This window comes from Mastomys coucha, unplaced genomic scaffold, assembly GCF_008632895.1.
Source record: "Mastomys coucha isolate ucsf_1 unplaced genomic scaffold, UCSF_Mcou_1 pScaffold15, whole genome shotgun sequence".
Lineage (NCBI taxonomy): Eukaryota > Metazoa > Chordata > Mammalia > Rodentia > Muridae > Mastomys > Mastomys coucha.
This window is the reverse complement of record NW_022196897.1, coordinates 101,681,522-101,696,195: the sequence shown is the minus strand read 5'-3', so window position 1 is coordinate 101,696,195 and position 14,674 is coordinate 101,681,522. Positions and strand designations below refer to the sequence as shown.

General features: G+C 36.4%; 1 long non-coding RNA gene across 1 annotated transcript; it reads right to left on the bottom strand.

The window, feature by feature from the left end:
- Nucleotides 1-4,349: 4,349 nt before the first annotated feature.
- On the bottom strand, nt 4,350-13,794 carry LOC116090677. Its single transcript, XR_004118782.1, has 2 exons — nt 13,558-13,794; nt 4,350-4,532 (listed from the first exon to the last, which is right to left on the bottom strand). It is a non-coding gene; the product is annotated as an uncharacterized LOC116090677 (long non-coding RNA).
- Nucleotides 13,795-14,674: the final 880 nt, after the last annotated feature.

The following is a 14,674-nucleotide window of genomic DNA, read 5'->3' as shown; positions in this document are numbered from 1 at the left end:
AATTAAAGGTGGTAGTGAGATGCCCAGTGTATTTACTGGGAGTTGAACTTGGGTTGAGCAATTTCTACAGCTACCTAAAATTTTGGTTACTTACATAGTAACATTATTCCAAAGACAGCACTTTTACAGCTATGCATTTCTATGCTTACATAAAAATAGAAAGATTGATCCATTCAATTATTCAGCAATTATTGGTTGTTTTCCCCCCAGTTCCTCTGGAGGCTGGGGCTTGGACTGAGTAGATAAAAATGAATCTGGCTTATCAAATTATTGGCATAAATCCATTTAAGGAAAAGTCCCAGTGATTGTCATTGTTGCTGATTATAAAAACCAGAGGAGAATAAACAAGGAAATTTTCTATTTTATTTTTTGTTCTAGGCAAACTTTTCCTATTTTGTTCATCTTCTTGTTACAAGGAATTTCTTCAGGTCTAACAATAACTTTCCTTTCATGATTTGATTTGGGTGTTGGTCTGAGGTACTTTGTTTCATTTTATTTTTATATTAGGAAACTTAAATATCCTTTAAAAGAATAATATGAACTTAAAGAGTAGTGTTTAAATTTTTATTTCTGTCAAGCATGGATTTTTTTAAAAAAATATTAAAACCTATATATTAAGTATAGTTTTATTATTATTTCCTTCTTCACACTTGAAATACATTTGACTCAACTAATTTTATAGATGACAGAAAAATACTTAAAATAATCTCCCTGTACTCCACAATATTTTGAAAATTTTAATTCAACATGTCAGGTTGCCTAGTAGAATATTATGAGAAGTTTTTCTAAAATTTCATCAAGGCTCTTGTTTTTCTTTTTCTTTCAACCTGTGTGTGTTGCAAGTGGTAGGTGTGTTGTGTGGTGGTCCATGTATGTGTTTATATGAATGGAAATATCATTAAAAACAGGTATGTGAACAAGTTTATGGAGGTTATACATGAATATGTGGGTTCTTCCCTAACCATCCTCCACCTTATAGTGAGTGTGCTGCTTTTATTGTAGAATCTAAACTCAGATCCTATCTCTCTTCCATCCCTATCAATACCCATTAATACTTACCATTTCCTCTTGTAGATTATGATTTTTTTGTTTTGTTTTGTAACCCACTTAATTTACCAGGATCATCTGTATGAGTACTGTGTTGGAACTTCTAATTGGAACATGGTGGGTTCATAAGTGAATAGACAAAGGAATGTAATGACTCCCTGTCAACTTATCAGTAGCAAATAGTTCAACAATGAGTAGTGGGGCCTGTGAGCCCTTCCTTCCTCCATCCTCGATTGACTGTTGATAGGCTCATTGTTGTGCAGACCCAGTTCTGCTATCCTCAGTTGCTATATGAGTTCATTATAGCAATGACTGTGTCTTGCCCAGGTGATAGCATTTTGCAGCATTTCCCTCTATCTTTTGGCTTTTATTTTTGGAATGTTCTCTGAGCCTTGGGGTGGTATATGTGTTTTACCTAGGGATAAGTATTCATCTTTTATTTATTCTCAGGATTTTATGCAGTAATGAGTGTCTGTGTCTATCACCAGCCACTGGAAAGAGTAGCTTATTAGATTAAGGCTGAGAATAATATTGTCTATGAATATAAATACAAATACTTAGTCAAAGTTTGATGCTGTGACAATTTAACCAAATGATGGAGTTTATTTCCTCCCATGGAGTTGTCCTGGAATGCAATCATAGAGTGATTGGTTACTCTCATAACAGTGATGCCATTATTGCACAAGTGGGCATACCTTCCCTAGAAGATATTTCATGTAGTTAATAGAGTTTACATTTAGGTATGATCATCAATGCCTTTTCTCCATTCCCCACCACTATCATCTTATATCGCATCTCCTGGGACTAGGAAGGCATGTAACAAAATGGAAGCTTCCAGCTGAGTTCCAGCTAGTCTAATACATAGATACCAATTTCAATGGCCATTTGGAATTCAGGCCAGTGTCCATTGGGCATTCTTAAACTACTATCTTTAATAAAACCTATTAAACTAAATTAAATAGGTATAATTAACCTGTGACTTTGTTTCCATTTTTGCAAATTGGAACTGAAGATACATGTGGTTCAAAGTAACTGAATGATTTTACATGATCATTTCATGAAGCAGAAATCATGATTGAGCTTTTGAGTCATCACATGTATTGTAGCAAGAATACGACAAACTGAGGGCCAAACATTGAGTTCTTTTCTGTGAATGAAGTACCCATTCCCTACATTAAAATTAGTGGCTGGTTATAATATCTGTTCTCAGTGGTGTGCTCTGAGGTAAGCAGAACTTAACAGATTCATGTAGCAGACTCTGGGCAATCAGAATGGGAACAAATAAAGCATGCCATTTCTTTTTATTGTACATCTGTTCTTTCATCTCTGTATTCTTTAAAAATAAACTGCTCTTTCAATAAAACCACCTTATGATGAAGTTTACTATGTTTCCATAATATTATGATGCAAATATTTCTTTACAGGCAAGTTGCAGTAAGCAGAGGCAAAATCCACAGCTGAGTTTCTTTTGCATTCTCTCTACTTTTGAACTTTTCAAATACAGGTGGGAGTTGTTCGGGTCTATAGAGCTCAGCTCAGCATGTGGGGATTTGTCGTGTTTTGCCACATTTTAACCCCATAGGAAGAACAATAATATCAACCAACCAGACCACCCTCCCCAAGAGCTACCGGGACTAAACTACCAACCAAGGAGTACACATGGAGGCACCCATGGCTCCAGCCACATAAGTATCAGAGGATGGCATTGTTGGACACCAATGGGAAAAGAGGCCCTTGATCCTATGAAGGCTGGATGCCCTAGTGTAGGGGAATACAAGGGCAGGGAGGCAGGAGTGGGTGGCTAGGTGACTGGGGAAATACCCTCATAAAAGCAGGGGGATGGAGTAGGGAAGTTCCAGGGATACATATATCTTATGTATATTAGCTTTTGTTATTGTTTTTAGTGTCTTAGAGGTGGTAAAGTTTAGATCATTATTGTCTGCTAGGACTCATTTGTTTGGGTTTGATTCCTACATCACCATGATGTGATTATCTTAAATACTGTAAAGAGGCGGTGTCTTTACCTATATTACAATTAGGTATACGATCATACTCACAATTATATAAGTCTATTTGTAAATATTAAGGTTATTAGTTTTGAATAAGCTTAATAATCAAGTGTTACAATCAATATCTTGCATACTAGTCACTTGCTTGTTTCAGAAGTTGATATGGACAGTAGGCCACTGAATGGCCTCTAGTATTTTCCTATGGTATATATCTGTATGTCAGAAAGTTTTAATCAAATGGGGCAGCTATAGCCAGTGATATTATTCTGTAGTTTCTTTTTAAAATTACATTTTAAATGTAATTTAAATGCTGGGTTGGGGGCAACAGGTTAAAAATGACTAACTTACCGAGCAAGTAAACAAGACCAAGAGGGGTATTGCATTCCGGAGACAAGGCCCTTTTTATAATCTCATTATAAAGAATGTGGTTAATAATGGTATTCTCAGTTAAACTGGAAGTTGTAATTCTTAACAGATAGATAATTGACAATGAGAAACCCTGAACTTAATTAATATTGGAGCATTTGCTTCTATATCTGATGCTGATGTGCTTTTAATGAACATGAAAATAATGCAATATATAATGATAGGTATGGTGATATATGTATATATACATAGAGGCTGGTTTCTTCAACAGAATAAGAGAATAAAAATTGTAATTACATTGATCTTTTGCAAATCTTGATTGGGCTAGTCTTAGGGTACTTAATTTTGGTGATAACATTTTAAATGTTTCTGAAGTTTTAATTACACCAATATGAAGACCCTTAATTAAACTCAGAAGAAAAAAATAATTATTTGTAACACTTATAATGTCCAGTACTATTTAATTGTTGGCATCTGAATCAATAGAACAAGATGTCTGATTATCTAAAAGTGATCATTAATTACTTAGTATTGACAATTATGCTCAATCCTGGTTTGAAGAGCATATATTGTAGAATTTATATACAGGCTTTGAATAGAGCTTAGAATGTTGCTCAAGTGTGGCTTCTGTATAAATAGTCATGATTCTACTGAAATGCATAGGTTCTTTGATTATCTTTCAAGTGATAAGGATGAATGAATGGTATCTATCAAGCCCATGCTGAGAAACCAGACCCTATAGAATTTATCTGTTCTTTCTGAAACTTTAGTTGTCCTCAACTCTCCTGGCCTCACTCTAATCAGTTTTCAATGTTTGGACCATTTGTTCCTGTCTTCATAAAGCTTATTGACTATAGACTGGGTTATAATCTCCATTAATTTTCCACACATCAATATGCACTTCAAATATTAAAATATACATTAATATGAGATTGATGTCACATGTTTAATTTTCTCCTGCTGATCCAATCGTCAAGACAAACCTTTGATTGTGAGATAAGTGTCTGTAGCATCCTCGATGTTCTCTGCTGTGGTATGTGGGAGTCTTTGGACGCCACTCAATCCTAATGAGATGCCTTCATCAAGCCCCTCTCCTCAAGACTCATGGAGCTATGGGGAAGAAAAGGCAGAATGATTCTAAGAGCCAGAGGGGATTGGATTCCAGACCCAACAGGAATGATCTACATGTGAACTTACAGAGAATGTTGAAGCATGCCCTGGTAACTCTGAGAAGGTTCAATAATATCAGATGTTGAAGATTATTGTTGTAGACTAGAGGATAGGCCAATGTTACAGCATTTGATTACAGTGGATGAGCATTTAGTTTGATTCTCAGTCATAAAATGTTGTTGTTAAGTGGACAATTTCCAGGTATGGTCTTCTCAATGGAAAGAAAAACTTTAAGCCCAATTGGAAATTTATCTTAAAATATACAGGTTTTGTTCAAAGTCAGTAAGTAACTAAAAATAATAAAAGGCATACATTTGGGTGGTTTTTATTTATTTTTTATTTTTTATTTTTTACTGTTTGTTTTTTTGAGACAGGGTTTCTCTGTGTAGCCCTAGCAGTCCTGGAATTCACTTTGTATACCAGGCTGGCCTTGAACTCAGAAATTTGCCTGCCTCTGCCTCCCAAGTGCTGGGATTAAAGGCATGCACCACCACTGCCCAGCAAGATTTATTTATTTATTATATGTAAGTACTCTGTAGCTGTCTTCAGATACCCCAGAAGAGGGCATCAGATTTCCTTATGGATGGTTGTGAGCCACCATGTGGTTGCTAGGATTTGAACTCAGGACATTCAAAGAGCTATCAGTACTCTTAACTGCTGAGCCATCTCTCCAGCCCCTGGTTTTTACAAGAACTAATAGGCATATTTTAAATATTTTTGTTTTCTCAAAATATAGTTAGTGAAACTAGTTTCTAAATATAAACTTTGATCTTCAGATGACAAAATCACTTCTCTTAAGTAAACAAAGTATTACATGCCACTGAATGGTCTTGTTCCTTGTACATTTCTGCTAGCCATTGATTACTCTAATGGAGTTCAAGAGACCATGTTCCCCAAAACCTTATAAATGAAGAGAATACTCTAACAAAATCCAAAATAAAGATGTTTTCTCATCAAGCAGGTCTATACCCTTTGGTTCTATGCCCATAATTAATGTCAAACAAACCGAGCTTTGTTTTTAACTTGACTGCTATAGGATCATGCTCCACTACCCAGAAGACAGAATGGAGAACAGAAAGAACTCTTCTCTCAAGGTTGAAGAATCTGGGCTGAAGTTCTGTCTACCTTATATTGAAAACTTAGTAAGGGTCCTACTTGTTTGTTCCACAGATTACTTATTTATACAGCAGGCTCACAATTTCTAAGTCCTGGAACCATTTCAGATTCACTGAACTATTACGTATGGGCCTGGAGAACAGAAATGGCATTGTCTCTCATCTTCTACTTTCTTCACCAAATGCAGAGGGAACTCTTCCAATTCTCTAGATCAGTAACATGAGTGTGTAGCAATCCCTGTATAAATCTGAGAGCTTCCACTTAGCAGATTAATAGTACATTTATAATAAGAACATAACAACAGTTTAAATGTCACATTAGCATTTATAAGACTCATCTTCCCAGTGGTATTTCTTTCTCTCAAAGTACTCAGTGGAGTAAATATCATCCCCCATTGTAAAATATGTTGACTCTCAGATCAAATCCCTTGGTTCCCATTCTGGGTCCCTTACTCTCTACTTTCTACTTTGTTGGTTCTTCTTTCTTCCACCCTGTCAACTCTCCACACTAGATAGGAGAGAAGAAAGGATACAGGAGAAAGGGGGTGTCATTATCATTAAATTACCTCCTGCTGATTAGGAATGTGGAGTTCCTTGGGGCAAGTTTGATCTTCATTGTGAGGTTATCTAATTTCTTAGTGTTTCTTCTTTGTGCATGCCTACTTAACAAACTGCAACAAACACCAACCAACCAACAACCCAGGGGACCTAGCTTATGTATACTCCAGAATTCAAAATGTCACATACTTTCAGAAACTATCTGCAGCTGTCAAAATCATGCTCCTGCTACAGCAGGGGCCAAATCATAGTCAGCTGCTGTGGACAATCTGAAGCAGGCCCATATCTTATACCTGGGATTAAAATGAAAACACATTCTTAAATATGTCTGTGTTCTTGAAGAAACCAACATTCTCATTACAACTATGCTTAGATTTAGCAGTCTCCTCTCTGTGTTTCTGATTTCTCATTCATAAAATGAAGACTACAGTGTCTGTCTGCCTCACAGGGTCCTCATTAGGGTTTATGTGACAATTTTGCACAGTGTGACACAGTATCGGCTGTTTAGAAAGCAATAATCACAACTACCTGTGTTTAATTGATTAAAAAATTCCAGAGAGTTTAATACACTTTATAGGGTTAAAATTGATAATGTAGGTATAAGTCACAGTTTAGAAAATAATGTTCTAATTCTGATTATAATGTATTTCCATCAAAAAGTCTTCTATCCAGAAATTCCTAGATGAACCCCATGCAATATAATAATGATCACTAAACATCATGTTAGTTGACTTTATTCTGATTGTGTGTACAGATGAAGCATAAGAAATCAAGAAGGAACATGTGGTCCTGGTCTAGTATTGTTTGGAACCAAATGAAAGATTAGGTAATGTAGGTATTGTGCAATGAATGAGTGAACCAAAAAAGTCAAGGGATTTGTTTAGCATTTGACTTTTATGGTAATATTTTTAGTGGTGTGTGTTACACATTTTTTATAAGAATAGAAGTGATTAAAAAAGTTTACATTATTTTCTTGATGCACCATGAAAAAAATACAAGGATATAGTATACATTGGACCACTGCAATAAGTTTTCAACATACTGAAATTGTTTTACATTGCTATGTGGCTATTTGTGGAGGGTGGATATTACATAAAGAAAATGAAGAGAAATATATTACTTCATTTGGATTAAAGTCCTCTATAACCATTTTAGAAAAATAGCTTTCCAGAAATTTATCACTGTTTTAGAAAATCTGGGCTGGCATGATGGCTCAGTGTCTAAAATAATCGCTATGGAACCCTGAAGACCTGCCTTCAATCCCTAGAACCCATGTAATGGTAGAAGGAGAAAACTGATTGCACAAAGTTGTCCTCTAACACTTTGTTTTCACAATGCACTGTTGCATATAGTGCACAATCACACTACCACCACCACCGCCACAATACATTTTAAAAATATATTGAAGAAAATACACAAACTTGCTCTTAGTTGATATTACATTGAATCTAAAATTTAAAGAAAGAAATGGAAACAAAGAAAAATTATTAATATATATGAAGCTGCCATCATGTAACCCACTACTTGGTATGCTAACCTTAAAAATTAAATTAAAAACTAAAAAGATATCAAACATATATTAGTGTTAACTTTGCTGCCTTATTCTCAAATTTAAATCCTCTCTGGCACTTGTAGTTTGAATTCATCCCTCAAAATTCATGTGTTGGAAATTTAATTCCTGATGTGATAGGTTGAAAGTCTCTAGTGAAAGTCCATGGTTTTTCCATGATAATTTATGAATGAACTCATGTTGTTATTACATGAGTAGATCAATGTATGTGTGCGTGTGTGTGTGTGTATGTGTGTTTGTGTGTGTGTGTGTGTGTATGTATGTGTGTGTGTGTATGTGTGTATCTGTGTGTGTATGTGTGTGTGTGTGTGTGTGTGTGTGTGTGTGTGTGTGTTATATAAATGGGCTCCTATGACTGCTCACTCCTGACCCTCTGCTTTCCACTGTGGAGTAATGTTTCAATATGAAGCCCCTTGGCAGTTGTGCCATTCTGTAGGATCTCTCAGCCTACAAACTTACAAAAAATAAAGTCAATTTCCTTATAAGCTTCCCAGTCAAGGACATTGTTATAAAAAATGGAAAACTAATGAAAAGAACTGCAGTCTATCTAGTGTGATTAAATAGATTGGGTTTCTTTTAATCAACATTAAAAATTTTGGTTCTATCACTAATAAACTTTGAGCGATGATAATCAGGAAAATGACACAAAACTGTGGAAGATGAAAGAGAAAAGAGATTGGAGAATGGTTGTCATGGAGGGGATCTGAAAACTAGGACAGTCCCCTAGAAACCCTGAAATGTCTTGTTTGGGGACCTGGGATATAGGTCTGAGATTCAATCAGGTGCTGAAGTTGAGGACTGAGCAACTTAATTACTGGACTCTATCTCAAAGAAAAGGGCTCAGCAGTAGATAGAGGCAGTAGGCCTGGAAGAGAGATGCTGAATGACAATCTTTTTATAAGTTTTTCTTATACTAAATTTTTAAGAATTAAAATATAAATATATCACTTCCCTGCTTTTCACTCTTCCCTCCAAGCCCCACCTCTGTTCCCTTCTCTTTATAACTTGACTGGATTTAAACCTATAGTGCATGAGTCATGGTGACTCTGGATTTCTGTTTGGAAGAGTGGGTGGTTGAAAACCTTTTAGAGACAAGCAATATAGGTGAGAAGGAAGGAGCTGTTAAGATGGAGAGATCACATTAATTTGGGGCATAAAATAACCATCTAACATTTATTAATTTAGTCACTGTCATATGCAAGGCTCCAGAGTCTTGATGAGCTTAGAGTCTTAATTTCAACTGAAATAAATGTATGCTCTACAGAAGGGGAAGACATGATTGCAAAGGAACTGTAGGAAGCCACTTCATAAGCACATCGCCATTACAAAATGGCGATGACATTTGGCTTGCCGTTGGTATCAGAATGCCTTGTCGTTGGCATAAGAACGCTTTGTGCGCGTGTGCCTGTGAATCCCAACGAGTGCCTTTGGTCACGTCAAATGGCCTGATCGTCTCACAGCCTATTATGAGTCGCCACGTCTGAGGCGGGCATACGGCTCTATATAAGGGAAGGGTTTTGAGATAGTCGGGGCTCTCCTCCTCCTCAACTGAAGCTTGTGATGCATTAAAGCTTGTACTGCAGAAGGATCCTATGTGTGCCGCGTCTTTCCTGCTGGCGGGAGATAGCGCGGAACAAGGAACGAAATGGGAGATTATGAGAATCACACAAGGGTGATCTACAGAAATGGATTTTTAAAAAAATCTGATAATGACTTACTCTGTCTAGCCTTCTGCATTTGATAAGCCATGTGTAAATTAATTATCAATGAAAAAGTCTGCTGAAAACTATGAGTGCTTTTTATATGTGTTGACACCTTTGGTTGAGAGTGTGCAGGTTTCCACATCCTGTTCATCTTTATAGCAGAGCAAACACCTGTGTTGGGCGCATTGGACGTGGCTTCATTCAGTGGAAACTCTGTTAGCTTTTGTGAACTTAAACCTTCATCTTGCATTTATTATTAACTGAATCTTAATCTATTTAATGACATCACAATATGAAATAAAGCATAATCTAGCAATTTAAAGTTGGATATCATCATCTAAATTTGGTAGTAAAATTTAATGTTAGTTTCTAATGTATGGCTTTTTAAAAAATTGGCTATTTTATTTATTTACATTTTCAATGTTATCCCCCTTCCCAGTTTTCCCTCCACAGCCTCCCATTACCTCCATCTCCCCTTCCTGATCCACCCACACTTGCCTCAACACCCTAGCATTCCTCTATGCTGGGTCATCCAGCCTCCACAGGACCAAAGGGCTCCCCTTGCATTGATGCCAGATAAGGCAATCCTCAATATGTGGCTTTTATAAATTAAATTTCTTCTACAATATCTCTAAAGATGTAAAGCTACCATCTACCAATGGCATATATTTTATACACTAATTTCTAATTTTAGTAACCCAAAAGTTGAAATTATTTTCATTAACTCAAGTACATTTAGCAATACAGTAAATCATATTTCTTGATGGCTGGAGTAGAAAGAAAAGAAATTTGTATTTTACACCATTAATCCACTTTAATGGAGATATAATTTCGGTGGGCTTTTCATTGTTAGTAAAGCTAGACTTTCTGTGTAACTCATTTAAAATATTTGTATAGCTTAGAGTTGAAAGCTTCTTAAATTTGTTTTTGTATTCTGAGCTCTCCATATAAATGTATGTGCTACTAATTTTGAAGGAAGAACAAAGCCCCTGTGACTTATATTGTAGACGTTAATGACATTGTTAAAATGATGACAGATTGCTTTAATGGTGGATATGTAGTTAATTGGAGGAAGTATAACTAAATGTGCCATTTCATATTACTTTAAAAAGTCAGTCAAGAGCCACCATCCACTTACAGTCGTGTCTTAACCCAAATCATAAAACATGTATAGTATTTAAACTGAGAGAAATCACAAGACACATGTATCCACGCACTGTACATTCAGCTAGACAACCCATTAAATACTATTTGTTAACCTTTAATTCAAATGTCTGCAATGAGATAATATAATGTTAAACACAAGTCATTGAAGGGTCGTAAAACTGTTTCTGCTACTGCTTTTATTAGCCTGCTATTTGATGCTCGGTGGAGTTGCACCCTGAAGCAAGTCTTGTGTACAAGTTTACTGTCAGTACATCATGATACAAATTTAACCTATTAACTCAGTGACAAGTGTTGTGTTTATTGTTAGTGCCCACAAAAATATAGACATGGCTATTAAAGAACACCAATGTATTTCTTGCAATTCAGAGGATCAGTGGGGTTCTCAGCCCCACCCTGCAATTTTACATGGCCATAAAACCCAGTGTTTCAGTTACCCAGAGGAGTTTAAGTTTAATGTGTATGTTTCCCATATTATTTCTAAAGGTGTGTGAGTATACATATGCATGTTTTATGCAGGTAAATGGGAAGGATGTTGTACTAAAATGGTTTCCTGTATCTACATTCTCTCTTTTACATAGTGAAGAAAGATTTTTATACACTGAAATATTCTATATTAGTTTCTTTTTATTATTTAGTAGAAAATAGTGACATGTTTTGATCTGCTCATGTCCACAAAAAAACCTATCTATGCATGATAAAACAATTTAGATGCAACATTAGCCTCTCTCCATTCTATCAGAGGACAAGCCATCTGTGTTTGGTGCTCAACACTGATGGAAAGCATTTCCTCATGTCCCCCCAAATACAATAGTACACACTGTGGATGATGGATGCAAAACTTCTTACTGCCCAGGGCTTTGTACTGCCTCTAACACAGAGAAGAGTTGGTACTTACTCCTAAACTCTGAGTAAAGCCAGAAAATGTAGTTCATCCAGTCTCTGACTTCTCATTTCCCTGAAAGGTGATGAGCTTTCTGCCAAATGTGGCTTTTAATTAAGAATATGAGGGGTGCATGACATTGCTCACCTGTTAAGGGCACTTACTCCTTTTGCTGAGGACCAAAGTTTAGATTGTATTAAGTAACTCAAAATTGTCTGTAAATCCAGTTCCAGAGGATCTAATGCCCTCTTTTGGCCTCCACAGACATCTGCACACACGTGGTACACATAAACTCATGAACATTCACATACAAAACATAAAATGTATGTTAACATAGCTACAAGACTATAAAACATATGTAGAGAAGATTGTAAACCAACTTTCTTTGCACTGAAAAAGAATATACTTCAAGTAATTCTAAATTTATTTAGATAAGGGACAGAAAGATTTGGGTAAATTTCCGTATAATTCACTTTCAACTTTTCATTTATATGAATATGCACACACCCAGACATGCTTATATTTATACATACACTACACACACACACACACACACACACACCTACCTGTTCATATGTAAACTTGTGTGTCCTCAACAGACATATATATATGTCGATTCTAGTTACATTTCCTCAGATCTACAGGCCTAGTGTATTTCCCTAAGAAATATACTACTATGACATCTTTGCTGATTGATGACTTTAAGATACAAGGATAGTAATCCCCTTATCTTTATGATGACCTCATACCTAAGAAGGTATATTTCTGTGGGAACCCTGTTGATTTCTCGGAGAGGTCTCAACCGACACCAGAGACAACACCTCAACTCGACTCACCAGGGGTCTGGAGCCAGCCCGAGAGATTAAAGCCAGAACTGAGAGCCCAGTATTCATAGAGACTAAAACTTTGATCCGCTCTCCTGCCTGGAGTTCTTGCTTTGATATGTCCGTTTCCCCCGTTCTCACCTATCTGCCGAAAGGCTTGACTCTGTTGCCTCTAGATATATATTTTCCGTTTCTTTAAGTAAAGTACACACCTCGATAAGAACCCTTTCCTGGTGTCGTCTCTTCTTTCTCCCTACCCACTTATCTTACAGAATCTCGAGTTCCCCTGTTCGTGAATCACCCACAGAATGAAGTGAAGCTGCAGGCCGGCTTCCTTCATATTTCTATATCTGTTCTAGTTTCAGGCTCCAAATTAGCTCACTATGGTAATTCTCAAGATCATTTTCCTCTTTTTCAAAGTTGTGAGTTTTACTCTGGAATTTTTTAAAGTTTTTAGGTCATATTTGGAACACATAACTGTCTGGGGACTTATTATCAAATAAGTCATAGAATGTAGAAACTGTTAATCAAATGTAAGAATTTACATTGAAATGCATTATTAACCCTCCCAGAGTTCCTTATCACTTATAATTACTTCTCTGCAATCATTTACAGTATTTATGCTGGTAAACAGTCATTTCTTCCAATTAAACTGGCTGTCTCTTGATGCCTACACTACAGTCTTAAAATGACAGTCAAGTTGCTGTGTCTTTAATTAAGATTCACTCTAATTTGGGCTGCACTCCTTATTGGAAAAGGGAAGGTACTCCCAAAGGCAATGGGAAGCCATGTTGTTTCTCCTTCAATAAGATACATCTTCTAATAGATCAGATATCTTAATATATATAATCATATATATTTTGCTTGAAAACTTTGAGCAGGCTCAATGATTTGCCTACTGAGGCCATTTTAATCACATCATCTTCAAGTGTTGACAGAATCTCTCCTTGAACTTTTATATAACTAGCTTGGCCCAGTAGAAAAATATGAAACACTTGGTGTCAGTTTTTGACTATGATATAGTAACTTACTGCAACATTCACAACTTTAGTCACACTGTCCTTACCTCAGTTTCCATGTCAGGAGTCTCCCAGACTATATGGGCACAATAAGCAGAGCTTAGAGTGCAGGTCATCTTTTGAGCTTACCTAGCTTTTGGTAAAATTCTGTTCTTTGTAGTTGTAGGACAGAGCCTCCTTTCTTTTGCTAGCTGCAGGCCAGGAGCACTTAGGCCCTGATGGTCACCTTAGTCCCTCCAGATAAGCCTTCAGCACCTACTCACAAAGCTGAAGTTGCTCTCCTGGCAAGATCATCATCCTGACCTCAGGAGCCTATGCCTTCACAGAATGGCTTGAGCCTGAAGACATGAGACCAGGGTTACCTCTCTTCTGATTGTTTGATCTGTACCTATTGTCATATCCACAAAAGTGCTTCACTGTTGCCAAATAAAGGAACTGAATCATGGGGCCAACACAATGAGTGGAGACCACAGGGTGTTGCGAAATTTCTGAATAAGACAAATTTGTATTTCATGTATTTTCAGGACTGAAAATTCAGAGAGGCTTAAAAATCAATAGAACTGTCAGACATTTATCATCATACATAAATTATATTCTATGGTCTACCCTGGTTTTATTTTACTCTTCATGACATACAGGTGGACTGATTTCAGAGATCTTTTGAATGAAATGTACATGGAGGGCTCCTGTCCTTGACAGCTGTGGTGTCTCAGTTGCCATTGTTAGAAAGCTATTCTTTATAATTAAAAGCAATGAAGCCAGGAACAATAGCACAGCATGTAATGCTAGCATTTGGGAAGGCTGGCAAGTTTGTGGCTAGTCTGTGCTACATAGAACCACCTGAAAAATGTTGAGTGAATGAATGAGTGACTAAAACATATTGAACATCTACTATATTAGCACACAGCGCCTTTTAAATTCTTTTTTTTTTATAGTATAGAATAGGGTTAATTTAGGGTATGGGAAGGGGAGTTGAGGAGTGAGTATGTGGTAATGTTTATTGGGTACAAATTTAATGTTTTCATTGGTATGAATTTTTTATTGATATAAAATTGGGATTAATATTGTTACTCCTATTTAGACATTGCGCCTATATAAGAGATCTGACCAATCTTGGCACACAGCTTGTATTCATATTTACTGAGTTGTGTTTTCATTGCCAGGGCATATTTGGGTTGGAGAATTATCACAACAGGAGTAGAGACAGAGAAAGCAAGAGAGAGAGAGAGAGAGAGAGAGAGAGAGA